The sequence below is a fragment of the Neolamprologus multifasciatus genome, chromosome 17 (assembly GCF_963576455.1).
Source record: "Neolamprologus multifasciatus chromosome 17, fNeoMul1.2, whole genome shotgun sequence".
NCBI lineage: Eukaryota > Metazoa > Chordata > Actinopteri > Cichliformes > Cichlidae > Neolamprologus > Neolamprologus multifasciatus.
The window spans coordinates 35,088,464-35,111,588 of NC_140455.1; the positions used below are offsets into that span (position 1 = coordinate 35,088,464).

At 40.3% G+C, this 23,125-nt stretch overlaps 1 long non-coding RNA gene across 1 annotated transcript in view; it reads left to right on the forward strand.

The window, feature by feature from the left end:
- Positions 1-3,250: 3,250 nt before the first annotated feature.
- The window catches only part of LOC146499757 (uncharacterized), a 36,111-nt gene continuing 16,236 nt past the window's right edge, over positions 3,251-23,125 (forward strand). The window contains exon 1 of the long non-coding RNA XR_014870206.1: positions 3,251-9,959. This is a non-coding gene — a long non-coding RNA (uncharacterized LOC146499757). The remainder of the gene's footprint in view (positions 9,960-23,125) is intronic.

A 23,125-nucleotide genomic window follows, 5' to 3' on the forward strand; every position in this document is an offset into this window, starting at 1 on the left:
AACAAAGAGACAAGAAAGCAGAAACAAAAGCAATCGCACATCAGTGGATTGGTATTGAGGGGCGGGGGGGTAGGGTCAGGGCAGTCTCAGTCATCCCTATTCAAAGCAGCAACCTAATTACCAGAGGAGAGGGAAACAGTAATTAGCAGCGAGTCTCACCTCGTTAATCACAAAGGGCTCCTTCGCTCTATTTATATCTGATTAATGGCTTGCTTAAGCATGACAAGATATTTAGGTTTCTGTTAATTGTGTGCAGCTTGTATCCTCCTCAGTGCGCTCCTGTGTGTTCACACCCCCAACAGATACACACTGACACACCTCCACTACACCTACCACATCTCATATCATTCTCATTACTACTCACTGTCTGCAACAACAGTCAGAGCTGTCTGAAGACTGTAATTTGTTTCGTACCTGATTGTTTCATAGTTATAATTAGCCTATTAGCCTGGCTACCTTTCCTGCAGCTGTAACAAGGGAAGCCCCTTTTTTCACCTTTGTGTTCTTGTTTTGGATATACTGGTGCTGCTCGGTGAACTAAGCTACACTTAAGAGGAGGTAGAAGCGCAATATCATGTGAAACTGTAAGCAGGCAGGGATTTTGTGATGTGTGATTTCAGGTTTATTACCTTTGTTTTTGCAAGCCAAAACATAACCCTCATTTTACTGTGGTGGCACAAATGAGGGATAACCAGGGAAGGTGAGTAAAGGATGTTGACAACGCCACCTGAGGAGAGAGTTACACCCCAGGAAAGATTTTTATAGCCAATGTAGATGCTACCAACAGTTATTAACAGCTGAGGTGATGCAGATCAGTTTTATGAATCAAAATTTATTAAGAAAAACTACTAAAAGCATAGAACTGTAAAATCAGAGAAGTTCTTAAGGTAGCAGGGCTGAGTCTGCAAGACTGTTAATTAAAACACTTTATTAACAAACAATGATTAAAACGACAAGGCTCGCTGCCCTAGTAAAACAACTCGATAAAATAACTAAACAAAATGGTGATGACCGGCCACTTGAGGAGGAAACCTACAGAGAGGAGTGCCCAAGGGTGCCACCAATTACTCACCCGTGTAGTTCCACTGCAAACCTCACTGTCACTCACACTGAAATCAAATCAGGGGTGTCAAACTCCAGACCTCGAGGGCCGGTGTCCTGCAGGTTTTAGATCTCACCCTGGGTCAACACACCTGAATCAAATGGATAGTTCATTAGCAGGCATCTGGAGAACTTCAAGACATGTTGAAGAGATAATTTAGCCATTTGAATCAGCTGTGTTGGATCAAGGACACATCTAAAATCTCAGGACACCGGCCCTCGAGGCCTGGAGTTCGACACCTGTGATCTAAATGGTGCAATCTACCCATGCCCGGTGTGTGCACTCTCATGCATCGGGGAAGGGATTCCACCTCGCGTGCCTAGCCCCTCAACAGGCGGCCGCACCTCTACTAAAGCAATAAAACAAAGCATAAAACATTAAACAAATTAGTAAACGAGATATACATAAAACGAATACACCCTAAGTTACAGTTCTATATAAAAGTATGATTAAAATGTATAAAACAATTCTGAGTAAAAGACCATAAAACCAGGAGTCAGTCGAGGCCAGTTTATAGATGTTTGTAAGATGACAACAGGCCAGAACGAGACAAAACAAGACAGCAGCAGTACGGCACGATCCTGTAACAAAAAGAGGGAAACAGTCGTCAAAGTCCACCCTGCTGTATGCCACAGTATAACAAACACAAGAGTCTCACTCACCACTCTCTAAAGGGCAATACTAAAATGAGCAGCTTTCCTGAGGAGCTCTGCAGTGCTTAAGCTGCCTAACGCTCTCAGCTACCTTGGATGGGAAAAGACTGCCAAATGCCTCCACGTGGTAGTGAAGGCAGCTGTTTCTTATAGGGCCTCTAATTATCAGCTGGGAAGGTGTGGATGTTAGTGCTGCATTCGTGGACACCATGTAAAATCCTACCCCAAAATCTACTTCACTAAATTACAGAAAGCTGACACAAAACAAAACACTGGCATCTAAAATTATAGTTTAACAATAGGAACTTTTGCATAGTTTTAGTGAATGCTGGAGGTAGTGCCAGTCATTCCCAGAAGTCTGTTGTAGGGTCTTTTTCTGGATAAGAGGAACTTTGAGTGTATTGCAACTATACTTGATTGTTCATGTGCATACAAATTTTAGTGACTGCAGAAACGCCATATGTCATATAAACATTGGTAACACATCACTTTGGAATTTGTATTAGTAATGTGAATGCAAACAGGAAAAACCTTGGAATGTATGCAGTTCCCTGAAGACCTACCTCGGTGACTATTTACCTCTAAATGGTCCCCACATTTGTTAACGTATAATTTCCCATTGGTTGTAAAATTAGTTTGAGGGTCTGTTCCAGGGTTTTAATAGTTTTGCAATTTTCATTAGTTTTTATTTTTATTTAGTTTTGACTTCAAATTTTCAATTTTATATAATTTTAATTAGTTTTTACCAATTGTTTGCTAGTTTAGTTTAGTTTTTATTTTTTTTGAAAATCCTTAGTTTCAGTTATAGTTTTAGTTGTGTTTGCAATAATTAAGTGTAACAAAATCCCAGTTTCATCATATCAGTCATTCTCTTCTGCTCATCCTTTAGTATGTTGCTATTCCAGCTACCATACTGCACCCTGGACAGGTCGCCTGTCTGTCGCAGGGCTAACATGCAGAGACAGACAACTCACATTCCCACCTATGGGTACTTTAAATAAATAAATAAATAAATAAAGGCAGATGAACAACCATTGATACCAGGCAACTATAAAATGTATATCTTGGCCCCAATGAGACTATTAACTCTCGCAGCACCGGGTGTTCGTAATTTTGGTTCAAGTGAATTGATACATTTTTGAAGGTAATTGACTCACACAGTTGTGTAGATATCCCCGTCCTGTTGTCTCGGGATGCATCACGCTGCCTTGCCTGGGGTTAGCTTCTGTTTTCTGGGGATGAGGGTTGAGTGTGCTCCCTTACCTTCTCAAGCTAAGCTAGGTTAGCCTTCTTGTGTGAGCTTTTCAAGTGCACTTTAAGGTTTGTGGGATTTTTTTCCCTTTAGAAATGTCCCTCATAATTTGTCTGTTTCCACTACAAGACACTTGCTTTATCCAAAACACAGTCATATTCAAAGTAATCCCAAATTGGACTCTGGCGCTTTCTTCCGACTTTTCCTGACATGATTCTGCGCGTGGACGGAGCAGCAACACTAGTGATGTGCGGATCGATCCTGAAATATCGATTCCTCCGATACCAATCATTGATGTTCTAGAATCGATTCTCACATTAAAATATCGATATTTTAGTAATTTAGGGTAAATTTGTAGTTTTTCATTAACAGGAACACAGTGGAAAGAAACTACGTCTCGCAGCCGCTTGCGTGCGCACTCACAACAATGGTTGAGCGGAATTGTAGTCACGTGCAACATATTTTACCTCCACAAACAGCTGAGACGTGATTTGCGATACATGTGGCAAAAAAGTGCGGTGTTGTGGCCATACTTGCCAACCTTGAGACCTCAGAATTAGGGAGACATTCAAAGTACATTTTACAGTGTTTATTTATCGGATAAAATACATTAAATGTCACCGTTATTATTGGCCGGCCTGGAAACAGCGGGGGTGTCCAAATTCAGAGGCTGCTTCCACCTGAGGACCCGACCTTCGCGGTCTAAAGAAAGCCGGGTAGTACGTCACAGGCTCCCTCGGTGGAGTGAAACTCTGCTGTCTGCTCCTTGCTATCTAAAATATAACAGGGCACTGATGTAAACTCTCGACTGTCTCACACTTCTGTTTAATCAGTTTTCTGTTTGACGTTTATTCAGCTGTGTGAAAACCCCGGAGGACCCCTCCCGAGAGATTAATAAAGTTACATTTAATCTAATCTAATAACTTTAATCTCAGCCAAACCGATTTACTCACGAACAAATAAAACACTGAAAAAGCCAAACAATAACATTTTTAAGTTATCAAAGTGACTTATATATCATGTTTAACCCAAGTAGTGAAAGACCGCGGGGGTTTGAAAACGATGTGTCGGTCAGCTCAGATATTTGAAGTTTACACAGCTACATTCTCACCTGAAAATATGTTAAAAGTTTTTTTGCGACCCAGAAAGAGAAATAAGAGTAATATTAAAACTAAGCAGCTGCCGCCATTGTTGGAAACTGGAATTGGCTGGGCCGCGCTATAAATTCTGCATATGGTTTTTCAATTTTGTTGTCCGGGTGGAAAATTGGGAGAAATTCGGGAGGGGCACTGAAATACGGGATTGGATTCGGGAGGGTTGGCATGTATCGTTGTGGCAACATCACTAACCTTGTCAAACACCTCAGAGTAAATCATATCACAGAATATGACGAGCGTATTTTGAGACGAACTGAAGAGGAGGAGAGGGACAGGTGCTGCTACAGCGAGACAGACGTCTCTCATGGAGTCTTTTAGTGCTGCAGGCAGGCAATGTGTTCAAATAGCGCACAACTTCAGTTTTTTTTATTTCTATGTGATGAACTCTGCGTTATTAAGTGATAAGAACGAGTAATCTGATGTCCTGTAATCATTATGACGCTATAATTTGAGATACAATAAATAAAATACGTTTTTGTACAAAGTATCGGTATCGGATCAGTATCGTCGATACCACCCTGAATATTACTTGGTATCGGATCGGAAAGGAAATCAGTGGTATCGCACATCACTAAGCAACACAGACGACTCGACTAACGTACTGCCACCTGCTGGCATAATGAGACACAGCAAGAAAAAAATCTGGAAACTAAACTTCATTTTCACCCTTGACTCTTGTATGACACGCACACATCAATGAAAACTAAACACATTTTTGCTATAAATTCAGTTAATTTTAGTTAGTTTTGTGAACACTCATTCCAGTTTTAGTTAGTTTTCCTTTTTTTGTTTTTATTTTTATTTCCGTTAACGAAAACGTTTTTTCACTTCTAGTTTTCGTTATTTCGTTAGTTTTCGTTAATGATAATAACCTTGGTCTGTTCTCATTATTTTCAATATACTCCTAAACAAAAATAAAGTTTGTCCATCCATCCATCTTCATCCGCTTTATCTGAGGCCGGGTCGCGGGGGCAGCAGCCTAAGCAGAGAGGCCCAGACCTCCCTCTCCCCAGCCAGTGTCCCAGGGATCCCAGGGGCTATGTTGGTAGGGTCTCCCATGGCAAATTGGTCCTGGGTGAGGGACCAGACAAAGAGCGATTCAGAAGACCCTTATGAAGAGAACATCGAGGGAACAGTTTACCCTGCCCGGGATAGGGTTACCGGGGCCCCGCCCTGGAGCCAGGCCCGGGGAGGGTGCCCGAGGGCGAGGGTCTGGTGGCCGGGCCTTAGTCTATGGGGCCCAGCCAGGCACAGCCCGAAGAGGAGACATGGGCCCACCACCCGCAGGAGGCGCCATAGGGGTCGGGTGCATTGTGTGCCGGGTGGCGGCCAGGAGCGGCCCTGGCGGACTGATCCCCGGCTGCCAAGACCTGCCAAGAGGAACACAAAATAAAGTTTGTGTTCCTCAAAAAAGTTTTCAGTCCCCCAACAAAGCTGATAATAGGCTCAAATATGCAAATCCACCAGTGCAACAACATTTTCACCAAATGTGTATTTTTAAGGTCTAATTTCAGCTGTGGTATATTCAGCCATGACCATGCTGCACTTCACTTCCTTTAGAAGTTTCTTACAACAGCGTAAGTGCTGGTGTGTCACATCAGAGCACAGAACACTTTAAATGAAAAGTAAAGCGGGTGATATAATATGTGCATGTCACTACGACCGTGTTTCTACTTGCCTTTGGTCATGTAGCAAGGCCAGTGCTCCCCAAGTATCCTGCACACCTGTGGCATCCCGTGACTGTGCACTGAGCACCACTGATTCAACCACACAGCTTCTTTCAATGTCGTGATTGCGCCTCACACAAAGACTGGAACTTAAACCTTGAGCTGAAGTGATGTTAACCACTAAGCTTGCGTCTCGGGGAATGGAAACCTTGCTCTTAACCACAGCCTCTCGGTGAGACTCTGAATAGAAAAAAATGAGAGGTCTGTCAGCTATAAAGGGAGAAGCATTCTTCCTGTGTTATTTCAGAGGACCTGTGTGTGTCTGTCTTCACTCCTCTGCTCCTGTCTGTCTGGTGTATGTGACAGGTGTAAATGCACAGTGAGAGACACGTGGAAAGACTGTAAGAAACATCTGTTAGCTGGAGGGTTTCTGATGGGAGCACTGTGTGTTTTTCCCCCTTCGTCTTCTCTCTCTTTCTCACTCTGTTTTCCTGCTATCTATCCAACATTCCAGCACAGCTTTGCCAAAGCTCAGTCGCTTGTTGCGATGGAAAGGGAGGCATAATGGGAGAGGATCAAAGAGCTAAACGAGGGGCTAAAGATACTGAAGCAGATTAGCAGCGCTTCCCACAATGCCGACAGCTGCTCATAACCACGCTGGGCCTAAAGATATTGTTTCAGATTAGCGGCAGCGCTACAATGCCCAGGCAGCTGCCGTCTGCTGCCCATATTACAATAGGAGAGGGAGGATCAACGCACACACTGAAAAACATGTGTTATCATCACAAAGGGATTGTCAGCTTCAAACGCCTTACATCCCTCTGCCATCCCTCAGGATCAAACAGGCTGTTTGCTGGCAGTTATCACAGAGCTCTCTCTTCTAGTCTAGTCACATCTATTCTCCACTCTTCACTCTTCTTCCCTCGCTCTCTTTTTTTTTTCCACTCCTATTTTATTTCGCCCCCTCTTTCTCAGCAGGGCCCTAATCTCAATCACCGTTATCCTCGAAGCCATCGCTTTTCATAATATGCTCCTGCCATCGCTGACAGACAAATAATCAAGACAATCCCTTTTGTATGGAGTTTGCTTCAGTCTCCCCCGCCCCTCCCTCCCTTTTCGAAATTATCAACAACACAGGATCTTATTGTGGGGCTCTTGATATATCTCAAAGCCATATATTGTTTGTCTGAATTCTCTGACAACCTCAGAGCCATACTCAGCATCATAAAGAGCGAAATGTCTGAAACAGATAGGGGATCGCTTTGTTCTTTATTGTAATTGAACTCTCTAACTCGATCCGCGGCATCCTAAACAGACTGCCGCTGAATGCATTCGCTGATATGAATGTGTCACATTATGAGGCAACAATTACAGGAATTGGATGAGAATTGTTCTTGAGGGGGAAAAAATGACAGCAATTCGTTCACGCAGGAAATGTTTTCCGTCACTGCTCATCTGATTGTTCTTTTTTGTTTTTTTGTTTGTTTGGTTGGGGATTTTTTGCCTCTCCTCCGCAGGGAACCATTTCCTAATTCACACACAGACATATAGATATTTAGACAGACACATAAAAATGAAGAGGTGAGGGATGAGACAGACTAATAAAAAAAATTCTTTGGCTCACTCGCTGCACTTGAAGCTGCACGGACAGAAAACATTTTTGTTACACGATTGCAATTATGGTATCTAAATATTTGTAACAATGTTTTACGGCACGTTTAATCCCGGCGTGCCTCTGTGCAGCTTGCAACCTTTAAACTTTGGTAAAAGCGGCTTTTTTAATGCTTTTACTCACAAAAAGTCACATGCGGCAGACGTGGATATATTTCAAATGATTTTTGTCGCTTTCTTTATTTTCCCAATGAAAACATTTTCGCACATCAATTTGGGATCTTTATGATGAAAAGCATGAATGAGCTGAAGTGATTTTTGATGTTTATATTTCTCTGCATCACGGTATTCGATCATGTCTGCCAAGAACATCGCGATGAAGTGAAACACCTAAATCCATCAGCAGTTTAAAAGTGATCTTTTTTCACTTTTAATAACATAAAGCGTTAGGAAACCAGCTGTGGGAAGCTTAAAGTGCAATAAGTGACATTCAAGCTCTTGTTCAAATTCTGTATCCAAACAAGAAGTTGTTATGATCAGGATTTGTAGTTAGTTTTGTTTTGCTTTGTAAATTAAATCCATATTAAGTTATTGATACAAACTGACTGGTTAAAGTTAACTGGTGTTAATAACAATAAGAAGAGATGCATTTTTTTATTTTTTCGTTGTTCTTCTTCATCAGACAAATCTCCTTTATGTTTGGATGAGAAGTTGAGCTACAGTATGATTCACTTACCAGTGTTTTTTTTTTCTTTTTTCTTTGTAGCTTCACCAGAAAGCCGGTGTTTTAATCATATATCTGTCATTTAGTGTAATTCATGTCTTTGCCAAACCACATAATGGGTGTTATTCGTGGTATGCGTGATGCTGGAATTGGAGGTTATGCCTCATCTGCGGAGTTACTCATCGCTTTGGAAGGCGAGATGAATGCCTCTGCGAGTAAAAAAGAGCGAGGGTCCGCTGGGTGCCGTCAGCGCCGGGACTTCCCCGTCTCTCCAGTAGATGCCAGCAGTGAACCATTTAAAAACACGGCCACGTCTCGCTCTCTCTTCCCTCTCTCGCTCCCCCCCTCTAAATTGTGAGGGCGCTCTGCATCTAGCTGCTTTGGAGTTGGAGATGGTACAGATGGCTGGCCTAAACGCAACACTTATCCAGACATTTCACTGTTCGCAGAATGATATCAAAGTCAACTCAAAATGGAGGCTGTGCCATCAACTTGAAACAAATTCTAACACTTCCAACAGAATTGTATTGTGAGTAAAGTCGCGGTGGATTTGGTCAGCGTTCAGCACAGATGTCCCCCCTGTGTGTGTTTGCGTTAAATAAAAACTAGTGCTCACATCCTCTTAAAAATTCAGCTGTGGGATTTTCGGGGATAAATGCTCACAATTATAATGTTTTAATCCAGATTGAATTCAGACACATTTATTTATTTCAGAGCGTGAGAGTTTAAATCGTGCTTTAAAACATTAAAAAAAAACGACAGAGTGGTGGAGGGAACACAAATGCCCTAAATTATGGGAAATATGAGGAGCTGAAATAGCAACGTGTGCGCTTTTGTTTGAAGTGCTGAAGAAAACGTTAATTAAGGTTTATTTACATTTTTACACGTACATTTAGTACAATTCCGGTGCAAAAAATAAAAATAAAATGTAAAAAAAATGTTTTTCCCTTATTTCTGCCCTTTGTCCTCATCCTGACATGGATTGCAGTCACACAAGCTCAGATCAAAGTCATCAAATTCCCCCACGTGGGCACGCAGACCTGCTGTCATTTTAATGTTACAGTGCAAACGTCACATCACATTGACGCGCGCGAATTAAAGAACACAAATTTATCTCTCAATAGGCTCCCTTGTCCCCCTCAAAGTGTGTGCGAGGAGCGAAGACGCACGCTTGTAATGTGACATTACATTTACCAAGAATACCTTTTATTTTTATTTATTTATTTTCCTCTCTCACAGCCCGAGCGCCCTCTCCTCACTGTCTTTCTCTCCTCTGCTTTTTACTCCCATCCATTAGTTTCCATTAGTTTCTCGGTGCGCGCAACAGTTTTTGGGATTAAATCGCTGTGAAAACACTCGCAGTACCTGCCACTCTCTCAGATCCAGTTTTTCACAAAACATGTTTACAACTGGTTTCGCAAGTAATGCTCACTCTGAATGTGTGTTTTTGTGCGTGAGGTCATCCGCGAGTGTGTGCGAGTCCACTGTTTGCGCTCCAACAATAGGTTATCTGTGCCTATTTCGGAAGGCGGGGCCCCAGAGACCTGGCTCCTCTGTGTGATTGGCTGTGAGAAGTTTACTTTGGAGGGTGCTGTATGGTGTTTTTTTTTTTATACTTCCAATTAAATGTGGAATGCAGGACTCTTGAAGGCCATTTGAAGTGTGCTGTGTTTGCATGTGTATGAGCGTGCGTGTGCATGCATGTGTGTGTATGTTTGTTTGTCTCCCTAGCCTTCTCTTTCATTTCCACACACAGAGGTCCGTCTGTGGAGACGAGACAACCTCCCAAGCAGGTAAGATGGGACCCGAAACGCGCTCAGTTATTTTTCCATGTCAGTTTGATTCCATCTGCGTTTGCTGTAGTGACCTTAGGTGGAAACAACGAGGCTGTGAACACAACCGCAAATTATTTCTTTCTGTGGCAAAATCTTCTCATCCAGAGAGGAATAACACTTTCAGCAAATGTGTGTGAGTCCCCTGTGAGTCATGCAAGACTTCTGGCTCCCTGTTTACTGTTTGTCAGAGGTGTCTTTTGTCTGGATGTGATTAGTAGCAGCCTTTTTTCCTCTTTCATGCACAGGAGTATATGCGGCCTGCTTTCAAAGGGCCCGCTCGGACCAAAGACGACTATTGTAACTGTAATGTCAGCGAATGCTTCAGTTTTTTTTTTTCAAGAGAACTTGAACACAGCGCAAACACAAAAAAACACAAATATTAGCACCCGGACTCAAATGTGAAGAGGAGGTGGAAATAAAAGAGAATTTAAACTTAATGAACATGCATTACTGGCATAGAAGTGCTTTCATCAGACTCCTTTTCAAACGTGTTTTCACATCCCCTCAGATGCAACATCACAGCACCAGTGAATCTGACAGAGAGGAGAGAAAGTCTTTATTTAGACTCAAATGGGTCTCATCTGAAATAATGAATATGTCCTTGAGAAAAACAAAGAGCCCCACAAAACAGGCTACTCTTCTACAGAGGCAACGGAGATGGCAGATAATTGTTTTCAAGTCTGGCACTGCTCTGTAAATGAGTTTGTTCTGTTCTGCAGGCGGCTAACTGTGGCTTTCCTTCCTTTCATTTCTCCCTTTTTCGCAGACACACACACAGCAAGCACACTTTTTGATTTTTCTTCTCTTTGTCTTTGTTTTCTTGTTATCTGGCCTCCATGTTTACCCTCTCCTTGGCTCTCTTGATGCCCTCTTTCTTTCTCTTCGGTCTTTCTTTTCTCCCCTCTTTTCTCTCAGTTCGGCATTCTTTGGAGCGGCGGACTTTTTTACATCTTTGCCGTACTCGTTGTTCCCTTTCTTTGTCTTGTTTGCTCACTAAGCACTAACAACAGAGGAATTCTCTATTTTGCTGTGCGTTCTTCACAGCAAATAGTTTACCTTGACTTCAGCTGCCTCGTCCTGCTGCTTTCACGTCTAACTGTTGTTATTCCTCCACAACAATTGATCATTCCCTCAAAACACAAGATCAGTTGAGCTCTGAGCCACTGTGGACATTTGAGTTGTGAGTTGTGGAATAAACAGTAGACAAGTGATAAACATGGAAATAATGACAGCTATACCTATTACAAAGTACACTGTGCAGTAAATTAACTTTTCACTTTTTTTCCACTCTGGCATATTTCTATGTGAAAATATTGCGCATTGTATTTCTCAACAACATGGGTTCGTTAACGTTTAAACCATCCAAATCAACTTAGTTCTACAAAGGTGTAGGCCTTTTTCAACTTCAGGATTCAACTACAACCATAAATTGTTGCATCACCAAAAGCACACTGACTAAAGGGGCAACAAAAAAGTGTTACTTTGTTTCCAAATTTCAGTATTTGGATTTGAGAAGAAAGCAACCAATCAGAACAGGTTTAGAAACTGGTAGTTCATCATCCTGCATAATACATGTAGACAGAGATGGGCAGTAACGCGTTACCTGTAACGCGTTACTGTAATCTGATTACTTTTTTCAAGTAACTAGTAAAGTAAGGGATTACTATTGCAAAAACGGTAATTAGATTACCGTTACTTTCCCATAGGAACGCTGCGTTACTGCGTTACTAAAACGTGTTTGTAAATAAACCTTAAGCTCCTGCTTTACAGGTGAAAATAGAGCAAAATGACCGCTAGTCTTTTACTTTATTTATTTTCTGCTGTGTTTTACTTGCATCTATTTGTAAGACTGAGTGTAAACACAAAAAATATTTTATTTTATGTGCTGGAATGTGCAGAAAATAGGTTTAAATGTTAAACTAATTTCTTCCAGTCAGAGAATGTTGCATATAATTACATTTTTGCTTGATGCATAAAGTTAAAAGATTAAAACTAATAAAACAAGTTAAAAAAAGATACTTTTCCATTTGATTACATTTTGTATGATGGATTATGTAGAAAAAGTAGAATTGGGCTGAAAGATCTATCGCTTTATCACCTATTCAGGTTGTAAATCGTGTTTTTAAAAAGTAACTAAGTAACTAAGTAATTAATTGCTTTTGAAAATAAGTAATCAGTAAAGTAACGGGATTACTTTTTTAGGGGAAGTAATCAGTAATTAGTTACTGATTACTTTTTTCAAGTAACTTGACCAACACTGCATGTAGAACAGGAAAAATATCAAGAAAACCTGAAGTAAATTACTCATCTCATCTAATATAAGAAACATACCTGGACTAAGTAACCAATCAGCTGACATGTTTTTATTTATTAGGACAAAAATATAATATTTATTTAAACATTTATGCAACATAAAGAAGGTTGAGTCTATAAATGAAATTGAAGTACACTCAATCAAAAATAAAAGCTCATCCCAATAATTAGATTAGCACCATAATATTTAAAGTTTTATTAAAGTTTTTTATGTGATATATATTATTATATGTCACTTTATATATCAACAGTACTATGATTGTTACTTACTTTTTAAATAAGTAGTGCGTTTGTTCACTCCTTACTTCCCACAGAGAGTACTCATTATATTACTGTTGTGTTAGTTGTGTAATTGTCAGCATAACATCAAACTTTTCACATGCCCACATATCATCTCAAATCTCTGATCAGTGTTTCTATACCAAGCACACATTTTGCTCTTAACCATTACATCCTTGGCCCTTTGTGCAATAAATTAGAAGTAATGTGCAAATCACTCCTCCTCCTCACAAGCTGTAGATCACTCTGCCATTTTTGTCCTGTCTCCCATATGAACCGAGGTCTACAAAGAGCAAATGAATGTTGCTAGTCCAAGTAATTGCATATTTCTTTGTGAGTTACTGTTATTTGAGAACTAAATTTGGTACAGAAATGAGTTACATTTCAATAACACACCCAACACTGGTCAACATTGTCAACAACTGTAGACAACTGAGCAGTGAAGCGCAGAAGAAACCTATTCTACATCAACAGAATTGTCAAAACCTTCTGGCCGGGTCAAACAATCGCTAGCATTGCTAGCATGTCACTCTAGCATTAATGAAAACTGTGGGGTTTGAGAAAAAACAGCCCCTCGCCCATTAATGAATCACAGGAAAGTAATATATAAAACGTAAACATTTGCAGCTGAAGGGAATAAAACTTTTTTCCATACCAAAGTTAGCAAGTTGCCTAGCTAGCTAACTAGCTATCATAGCTACCATTCTTGCTAAATTCTGAGAAAACAATGAAAGAAAAAACAAACTCAATTCAATTCATAACTTGTGAACTTTGGCTAAAGGTATGGCTGTATTTACCCGTGTCTCATTCATATAGAGAGTAGTTTAACCTGAATGGGATATTTAGACAGGCTTCCCAGGATTATTTTATAATCACAGGAAAATGCAAACTTACACTTAAAGGTAAGGACAGGAGTATAATAAAAGAAGTACTGTCCTTCCTCCCTTTTCTTTTTCCTTTCCTTCCTTCCCTTCTCATTCTCATGGGGTTTTTATTCCCAGGGTCCCACTCTGGAGTGCCTGCTGTCCCTTGAGAACCCTATGAAGCCCTCTCTGGCAGGGTAATAATGGCTTTCCAACATCACCTATTTAGACTGCAAGTTTCCATTAAATCTCACCATGTCATTACAGTTCATATTCTTAATTATGCAGCAAATGTCCCCAAGGGAATATCATGGAGGCCACTACTCCACAATCTGTCCATATGGCACTTAATTAAAAGTTTTCTTAAGAATAAATTGTATTCAATTCAATTAAAACTGTAATGTCATACCAAAATAATGGGCATAGCCTCCTACAACGTGCAGCTCAGAACACACACACAAAAAAAATCTTTTCTGTCTCTCTCTCTCTTTTTTTTTTTTTTTGCAATGTTTGCAATGGGAAAAGTGCATATCTCCCTTCCAAAAAGGAAAAAAAAACCCTAGTAGAAAATATGCAAAAAGCAAATATCACCAAAGCCTCCTACATGCCACCGAGCCCCAGGCAACAACCGCGCTTGAACACTCGAGCTATTTCTAGATTCCACTCTTGGAATTCACACCATGACAAATGAACCATTGGAGTTTGGAATTCCTATTTATCTGCCGCGCACAGAGGCACTTGATTTGGGTGTGAAGAATAAAGGAATTATATGGACAAAAAAACAGACGACTTAAAGGATAAATGATAAAAAATAAATAAATAGATTGTGCGTGTGCTTTTCCTCTGAAGCCAGAGTTGTTTGTTCATCTGATTGAGGGCGTTTAGGTGGGCGTGTCCTTATCATCTGGATGCTCTGATCTCAGTGAAGCAAAGACAATTTCAAATATGCAGCATCTGATATTAAACATCCAGCGTACCTCCACCAAGCTCTGCAGGATTATTTCCAAGAAAAGATAGTTTTGCTTTGAACAATAAATGACATATATATATATATATATATATATATATATATATATATATATATATATATATATATATATATATATATCTTTTCCCACATTTCCTTTTTTGACAACCAGCCTGATGTCACAACAAGTTCAGAGCGACAATGAGCGCCAACGCACACCTCAAGTAATCACACTTTTGATTCAAAAGGCACCTTCCGTAACCTTCCACTCACATCTCAGAGGGTTATCACGCAGACGATGAGCATTGATTAGTAGACCGGGAAAAGGGAAATGAAGTCCATTTGGTAAAGTAGGCTGCTGTTCCCCGCACCCCATCTGTTGGGTGTGAGATGCTGACTTCATCTGTTGACGACGCAGCAGTGGCTAGGGAACCAGGGATGAGTTGATTTCCCTCTTTCACTGGTTGAGCAGTGAAAGGCCCTAAAGCGTAAACAAAGTGTTTTTCTTGTTCTAAACACAGTCTTGGCTCGGGTCTGGCTTGGACTTGGCTGCTATGTAGGTGTGTACGTGTGTGTGTGTGTGTGTGTGTGTGCGTGTCTGTCCCTCTCACTCAGCCTCTATCTACAGACCTGATCAGCCCAAACACAGCCCCCCACTCCGAACAGGTAACAAATACACATAAAACGTCCGTACGTGCGTTCCAACTGACAACCACACCCACATTCCCGCAATACACACGTGCACACACACCACACACGCGCGCACACGGAGACCAGGCTACTTTGTGAGTAATCATATTGCTGAATGTCAACACATTGAAAGCTTTCCTCTGAATGAAAACACGCATATAAAGATTTTAAGGTTGAGGGTCACATCATTTTTGCTCCAATCATTGCATCTATTTTTCATCTGCTGCCTACACACAAATAATCTGACTCACAGGGAAGAACAGTGGGTTTCAAATCAATCATACAATCACATCAATCCATGCCTTAGCTACATAAAAAATACAAAAAAAAAAACATGTCTTTCTATCATCGCTGCTATTCACTCAGATGTGAGAGGGAAGAGAGATTATTAGAGCCCGTGCTGAGGTGGCAGATGATAGCCCGTCAGAGTTATGTGGCCTCGACCTGCCCTCGCTCCACTGGAAATGGGGGTGAAACCTGGACAAAGCATTTATTTTTAAATGGCTTCAAATATTTCTTCTGCTAGAGGTATGATTGATTTAACTTAGTAGCCGGTGCACCAGGAGGACAGAGAGTTTGTATAAGAGAAACAGTGGCAGCGATGGAGAGCGAGAGAGAGAAAGAAAGCGAAAATGAATGCATCCTCTTCCCTGCACAGGAGTATATGATAACTCACAATGTGGGCCTGAGTGAAAACATTTGCTGTCAACAGCCAGTTTCACTGTACTAAGCCAGTCTAACAGATGTGCGCTTACCCAAAGACTTGTGCAGCTGCTGCTGCTGTATATGTGTGTGTGTGTGTGTGTAAGCCCACTTGTCAATGTGTGTATATGCTTGTGTTTGTGCACCGTTCTGCAGGGTTTATGCGCCTTCATACCTTAAAAAAAAAGAAAGAACCATAAATAAACTTAAAAAAACAAATCTGTTCTTCTTAGATTTGATGTTGATTGAATTACCAGATGAACACATTCTTGGCTATTGTCCTGGTCCCTGGGGCCGACTCAGGCTCAGTTTTGGACCACACTGAGATGGCCTCCGTAGTCTCTCCGCCCTGGGAGAGGCATTCAACAGACCAGGGGGCATCCTGCAGCCCGGTTTAGCCTCTCATTCTGGTTCAGGGCACCTGGGTCGCTGCCCTAACCTCCCCCTTGAGGTCTGGACAGAACTGGGATTCAGTGCCTGCTTTGTTTCCCCAGAATCTTAAAAGGTAAACATGCTTTTAACAGTGCTTGTAGCTTAGTTCCATGGATTATCTTTTTAGGGTTTTTTTGTCATTGTAAGTTTATTATTCAAATGTGACATGCAAATTTGTGCATGCTAAGGAATATGCAATAATAGGTACATATGCAAAATGTAGCTGCTGTTTTAAAACATTCATCTAATTACCCAAGTAAGGAGCTATTTGAATTACTTTAAATCGTTTTTTATAGCAGAAACTGACATCAACAGACTTTTCAAACATTTTCTACATATGCTAGTCAACTAAAAATAGTTTCGTTTGATAAAACAAGATATCCAAACATGTCACTTTGGAATCTGACAGAAATAGTGAAAAATACTCACAACCAATCATTTAATTAACAGGTGCACTTCTTTTGCACTTTATTTTCAAACAAAGAACCTGCAACATAACAAGAAACAGAGACATCCATCTGTTGCTCTTAGATCATTCGCTCAGCTGCAATTGATCGTCATATTATTTCAATACCATGGAAGGTAAACAAAGAAACTGCAGCAGTCCTTAAGCTAAATGCATTTTACAGCTCTGGTAGCTCCAAGAACGAGTGTGTTTTGTCTCTTTCCCAGTTTGGTGGGCAGAATTCAGCTAAATAACCTGCTAGTGAGTGAATCCTTATTACCTTAATGAGATCAGAGAATCTTCATTTTAAATAATAAATTGTGCAATTGAATTGATAAAAGGAGACCTACGCTTTTGATTTTATTTCCTGTTCACTGGCTCCAAAACAGTGAATTCTCATACAGCCCCGTGATAAAACTTTGCAGCAGAATTTAAAAAAAAATACATTTCTGTAGTCTGATGCAAAAAAAAAATTCTTCATCTCTTTAGCTAATTGCTCTTTAGTTAATTTCAGCTAATTTTTTTATTTATTTTTTTAATAATAAGGGTTAGTTTCCACGTTTAGGCACGTGGCTGCTGTAAATGAAATGTTAGTATTTGTACTGTTTGCAAGGTGTTAAATAAGCTAATTTGAAGTCTGAGAAACTGAGAAAGTCTGCATTACAAGAGTTTGCTCCTTTTGTGGTAAGTAGAATTCTAGTATTTCAGTTCAATTTTACCTAGCAATAAGTAGCATGTATTTGCATCTGTTTATAATGTAGATGTAGCAAGATGTAGCTTGCTAACATAGCTTGCTAACATAGCTTGCTAACATAGCTTGCTAACGTAGCTTGCCAGCGTAAGTTATTAACTAAATTTCATCTATCAACGGTCTTTTCTTTTTTTGGAAACAAGGTGATTTCAACAAATCCAATGTTCTTATAAAACACAAAACTTCTAAATCAATAGGTGACATCCCAGTAGCTACATCTGTGTTTTATATACAGTAGGGTTGCCAACTCCCTGAGAAATAAATAAGGGACACCTCGCGACCCAGTTGTCTTCACCCTTCCCAGTGTGGTGAATTTTTTAGCTCTTTTTTTGTGTGAAATTATTTTTTTTAACCATTTGACTTGAATTTGATTTAAGTAGATGCGTATTCTTTGTGATATCAACACATGGGAAACAAAAATCATTTAGCCATTTATTTTTAGCTCAAAATGACAACATTAACACAATAAAACAGGTCTCTTTCTTAAACAGAAGCCTGTCATGCTTAACTTTTGATAATAAAAGTAAATCTTTCTTTAAAAGAACTCTGTCCTGCTTAACTTAAAATTATATAAATTAATAGAAAACAATAGAAAGAAAAATATTCTTGTAACAGTGCACATTTAGTGCATTTAGTGCAATTGGCTTCAGTAGAGGCATTATTTCAGCTTTTGCTCCCGTTTGTAAACCCACTTGTTCCCATGATTACGCGTCATAACTCATCATCATTATTCATCTATGTATTACTTTTATGTATTACTCATCTATTTGTTGTAATCATCTATCCTTGCAGTTGTTTATTACACAAAATAAATTATATTATCACACTTCTGGCCACATAGCGCTGATATTCACTGCACATGCCCATTTTAACCTTAACCAGAGGGTTTAAAAACAAACAAACCAGTGTTTACCATATCTGGTTCTCCGAGGCCTGGTAGACAAAAATTGGTTAAGGGTTCCCCGAGCTTTCACGCCCCTCATGTTCTTCATGTGCTCACCATTAGAAGCACGCCTATGGAAAAAGTGCGCCGGCACACAGTGCAGTGCGCTTTATAGATGTTATCGTGCACTTTTCCAGCCAGGTGTTTTCCTTTTCCCATTCTTCCCTGCACTTTTGCAGCCTTTTTTTCTTTCTCTGAGAGGAACAAACATTGCTGGTCTAATGCCTGGCTCACACTGTGCGATTTTTGGCCCATTTTGAGCCGATTTTTGAGTCGTGCGACCAATTTGGTGATCGGCCCGATTTTGGCCTTCATCGTGCATCGTGTAGTATACGTGGGGTAACGAGAAGCGATTAACACCTCACGACCAGCTCCCGATCATCAATCGCTCGTGAGGGTGTCACCGCAGCCGCTCACACTGCTCACGCGCAAACACGTAAACGTCGGTGAAAAAGACGGAGCAGCACGGCTGTGCAGCGTGTGATCTGGACTCAAGCGATGGAGGCACAACTTGTAGAACTTTGGAAAGCTCATCCGAGCCTTTTCGATGTGGCATCACCAAATTATCACGACCACAACAACCGTGAAAATAGTTGGATTTACATTGCTGCTCAATCACAGCTGCCTGATCATGTTTGTCATTAGTAATTTAGCAAAGTTGATGGTGGTGTGTGTCTGTGTGAGTGAAAGACAAAGAGGGAGAGCGAGCGACAGATTTTCTGTTATAACCTTCATTTTATGGAGGCACAGTGTGACTCAGGTCGCATCAGAGCATCGGGCGGTATAGTGTGAGACCTGCATCGTGACCTACGAACTTATAACCCATGCGAGCCAATCGTGCAGTTTGAAAATCGCAGTGTTTGCCCAGCTTCAGGTGTACTGTCGTCTGAGACTTGCACCGCAGTGTCGGCGTTTGTTTCCCTGTTGGCCATGCTTTTTGTTGTGGTCATCTGTTGTCTTCCGGTATTTTCTCCGCAAGCGACCTTTCCTCAACCAATGAGATGAGCGGTAATCTGAATTGTCATACTCGAATTGTCATACGTGTGCTGTCAGCTCATTGGTCACAAAGCAGGGGCGGGGCTGGGAATTATGTTTTCAAACAAAGCGTTAATTACATTAAAACTTATAGACTACTTTTGATTCTCACTGTATTACGGGACAAAGTGCGTCCCTTATTAGCTCAATACGGGACGTGTACTTTTGTTTCTAAATACGGGACGATTCCGTTTTTTAAGGGACGGTTGGCAACCCTAATATACAGTCCAAGGTTTTTTCTTACCAATTATACTGTCGTCTTTGTGCTAATATGTAATTCCTTCAATTGTAATAGAGATTTTTGTTAATATGTGGTCATGTATAAGGTTTAGCACTATATTGTTAACTTGTAATTCCACAATAAATTATCACATGATATTTCAGAGTGAGCCAAATGTATTTTAACGAGTAGTGTGAGATGTTACTTTATCCATCCATCCATTTTCTTGTGCTTATCTCGTGTAAATTAGTAAATTATTCTATTACTTTTTTAGAAAAGATAACCATTAATGTATAATACATTTTCTTAAAAGCAGCACACAAATCATACACACACACAGGAGTGCCATCATGCATGTGTGCGTGCATATGCATGACTGGCACGCACACACCAGTCTTTCTTCTTGTCTCATTGGCAGACTCATATCCCATCTGCTCTCCAGGGGGGCGGACAGAGAGATAGTTGTCATTGTGGAACATCTCTGCACATGCACACACACACACACACACACACACACACACACACACCCCTCGATACCAAACTCATCGACACATACACACCGACAAGCGCACCCCATCAACCCCCTTACATTCACTTTCCTGCATCTTGAGTCCGGCTGTATTCTTCTCTGCTAATTGACTGTCATAACGGCGGGTGAGATTAACTTCAGCTCAATCCGCTGCAAAAGATAAAGGATAAAGATGTGGGGGCCAAACTTGGCTGGGACGAGGGTGTGGCGGCGGCGGTGGTGAAACTGGGTGAAGGGGGCTAATACCAGCACATCTTTCTATTTGTTATTGATATTTACAGCCTGCTGCTAGCCACTGCCCCTCCTTTGCTCGTCACCCATAAGGATTAGTGTTAATGGCAGGCTTATAGAGTAAGCGAGCCCCTGTCAAACCGATGTCCCCTCTTAGCCATCTCTCAGATTAGCTGAAGCTTTGTGATGGGCCGCCTCTGCAAGACACAAGCCCCAAAGTATAAGGAGAAGGAGGGAACTTTGTTTAAACTTCTCTTAAAGTGGGAGAAAAGGAGCTTGTGGCTGTGTTTTTTGTGTGTATGTGTGTTTGTATTTGTGTGTGTGTGTGATGAAATCATGCTTTTTCTGTGGTATTAACTTGCGCTTATAGTACATTTGAAAAGTGCTTTTTTATTTTGTGGCAGAGTGAGTGGTGGCAAAGGCTTAAAGCAAATCAGGGTACTGCTTTTTAGACGGCATTTACTGGATCCTCTGGATTTCAAAATGCAGAATTATGAACTAATATGGATATAAAGAACAGTAAATAAAATGCATATACTGTATGCTTGATGTGGTTCAACAGATAAAAGTTAGTATCAGCGCGAGCTGAACAAAAACACACTTTTATCTATCTTACAGTTCATATATAAGACGTATGATCACTCTCATAGGCAGATCATATTAGGTGGTGATGCCGCTCCCTTGATCTGACTCCCCTACGAAAATCTTTCTACAAAACACTTGATCACACATGTTAGTTCTTCTTTATTATTAAAGGATACACACAGGGCAAAGTATTGAATCCTCGTGCAAGAAGTTAAAAAGTGTACAGGCATGCTTCTCAGGCCATTTAATACTGGCTGTATTGGGGTCCTTTGTTGTCACATTTAAATGGGTGGCTGTAGCTCAGGTGGTAGAGCAGGTCATCTACTGATCGGAAGGTTGGTGGTTCGATCCCTGGCTTCCCCAGTCTGCATGCTAAATATCCTTGGGCAAGATACTAACCCCAAATTGCTCTCCGATGCATCCATCGGAGTATGAATGTGTGTGTGAATGTTACTTAGAAAGCACTTAGAAAAATGTGCTTGGGTGAATGTACAAGTTATGTACAGAGCTTTGAGTGCTCAGAAAGAGTAGAAAAGCGCTATATAAGAACCAGTCCATTTACCAAATGCATGCCATTTTAAACTACCAGGGTTAATGTTAATAACAGGCATATTTATTCCCATATTTTTAACCTGACCTAATAGGGTTGTTTTTGCCTAAATCTGGTAAGCAAGTGAAAGTGAGCGTATAAAATCAGAGCAGGACAAATCAGCAAGTAAAAAACAAATGTCAGGCGCTGACGCCAAAGAATGCCTTGCTGTGTGTCTGTTACGCCAGTGGCATCTGACACAAAAGCAGTATTTGACATCCTGGGATCCGAACTTGTTGGTAGAGATTTGACGATAAGTGGCTTCTTCACCACAGATGCACAGTCACTGTACCGGTTCTAATTAAGATTTATTGTGTCAGTAATGCTTTCCTTTGCAACACATTGGTAAAGAGCAAGATGATGCAAATGTGACGCGTTGTCGTAAAAGACAGAAAGTTAAAGCTAATTATTTTATTTCCTTAATTGGTTATTTATTGATTCTTTGCATTGATTTGCTCTTTTATTTCACGTAACTGATAAAAAATGACACTCAGCAGACCAACACATGTAGGAAATTGTCATGTCATCCTTAGCTGTTCTGAAAAGTCAGGAAACTGAGTTTTGTGATTATTTGAGATAAGATGAGGTTGTTTTCATGCATTTTATTAATTTTTGCAAATGCTCAATTACATTTTTAATTCAATTTTATTTATACATTTGCAATTCACAAATGCAGTTAGCTACAATATTGGAAAGAAATTTCAACAATCACTACATTGACCCCCTACGAGCGAGCACACAATGATTAACTATAGCAGTGATGTATAAACAGTGTTGGTCAAGTTACTTGAAAAAAGTAATCAGTAATTAATTACTGATTACTTCCCCAAAAAAGTAAACCCGTTACTTCACTGATTACTTATTTTCAAAAGTAATTAATTACTTAGTTACTTAGTTACTTTTTAAAAACACGATTTACAACCTGAATAGGTGATAAAGCGATAGATCTTTCAGCCCAATTCTACTTTTTCTACAATCCATCATACAAAATGTAATAAAACTTGTTTTATTAGTTTTAATCTTTTAACTTTATGCATCAAGCAAAAATTTAATTATATGCAACATTCTCTGACTGAAAGAAATTTGTTTAATATTTAAACCTATTTTCTGCACATTCCAGCACATAAAATATATATTTTTTGTGTGTGTGTTAACACTCACTCTTTCAAATAGATGCAAGTAAAACACAGCAGAAAATAAATAAAGTCAAAGACTAGCGGTCCTTTTGCTCTATTTTCACCTGTAAAGCAGGAATAGGTAGGCGGAGGTTTACCCTGGTGCAGGTGTGCAGCGGTCAGTGGAAGAATCCGCGAGTTTCTCTGTGAGTTTCCCATTACGTCGTAGCTACTCGGTGCTTGCTTGGAAGTTTAGGGTTTTTTGCTGTAAAAAGAAGTTTTCTTCCCACGCACAACGGACACTAATGTTTTTGTCACTTTTTATGGAATCAAACTCAAAGTAAGGTCAGTACTTCCACGCTTTAAACGCTGCACGCTCATACTCTCTCCCGCACTCGATATATGATCCACTGTTGATCTGCACACAGCTGTTGT